The sequence below is a fragment of the Brienomyrus brachyistius genome, unplaced genomic scaffold (genome assembly GCF_023856365.1).
Source record: "Brienomyrus brachyistius isolate T26 unplaced genomic scaffold, BBRACH_0.4 scaffold513, whole genome shotgun sequence".
Taxonomy (NCBI): domain Eukaryota; kingdom Metazoa; phylum Chordata; class Actinopteri; order Osteoglossiformes; family Mormyridae; genus Brienomyrus; species Brienomyrus brachyistius.
This window is the reverse complement of record NW_026042788.1, coordinates 70,634-71,886: the sequence shown is the minus strand read 5'-3', so window position 1 is coordinate 71,886 and position 1,253 is coordinate 70,634.

Sequence of the window (1,253 nt, the reverse complement as noted above, 5' to 3'; positions counted from 1 at the left end):
TAAAACACAGCTACTGGCCACTTGCTTGTTGCTGCTCGTACTGAATACATGCGCGCCATTCTAAACACTGACGTGGAGAATTCCTTTCCCTGTGCAGTGTCCTTTGCCAATGGAGGAAGTTCACGGCAAACGTTATTCACCATGCCCAGTAAAGTGAAGCAGTCTGTGTGACAGTGACAGTGAGGTGAAGAAATTGTCCATTGTGACATTTCTCCCGTCATCCAGAAATGACTCCATCAGACTCATGACCACGTTCTCTGCCAGCCTTCACCAAGAACTGTGCTGAAAGTTTCACTCCAGGAGAACACATGAACATAGATGTACAGCTGTTCTCGACCAAGGTTCATTGTCCATGCAGTATATTTACATTTACATTTACAGGATTTGGCAGACGCCCTTAGCCAGAGCGACTTACATAAGTGCTTTGAGACTCTGCAATGAATTTCCGATGCTAGCTCAATAAGGACCCCAGCTACGAATACTATCTCTGAGAACGCCATTGAGTAGTGCAGAATTTTTATTTTATTTTATTTTTTTAAAACACACACCAGAAAAAGAGTCGAGTAAGAATATAGAAGTTCTACGTCAGGTATTTCTGAAAAAGAAAAGTTTTGAGTCGTCGCTTGAAGACATTCAAGGATTCAGCTGTTCGGACATCTAGGGGGAGTTCATTCCATCAATTAGGTGCCAGGACAGAGAAGAGCCGAGATGCGTGTCTTCCTTGTGCCTTGAGGGGAGGTGGGACCAGTCGAGCAGTGCTGGAGGATCGGAGAGATCGTGGTGCAGAGCGGGGTGTGATGAGGTCCTTTAGGTAGGATGGTGCCAGAGAATTTTTGGCTTTGTATGCGAGCATCAGTGTTTTGAATCTGATGCGTGCAGCTACAGGAAGCCAGTGGAGGGAGCGCAGCAAAGGAGTGGTGTGGGAGAACTTGGGAAGAATGAAAACAAGACGAGCAGCTGCATTCTGAATCAGTTGGAGGGGACGGATGGCGCTCAGTGGTAAACCCGCTAGAAGCGAGTTGCAGTAGTCAAGGCGTGAGATGACGAGGGACTGGACGAGTATCTGGGTAGCCTGGGTGGAAAGAAATGGACGTATCCTCCTGATGTTAAAGAGGAGAAACCGACAAGAGCGAGAAAGACTGGTGATATGTGAGGAAAATGACAACCGATCATCTATGGTAACTCCAAGGTTTCTAGCAGAAACCGAAGGACGGATCAGGGAGTTGTCAAAGGAGATCGCAAGGTCCTGGAGG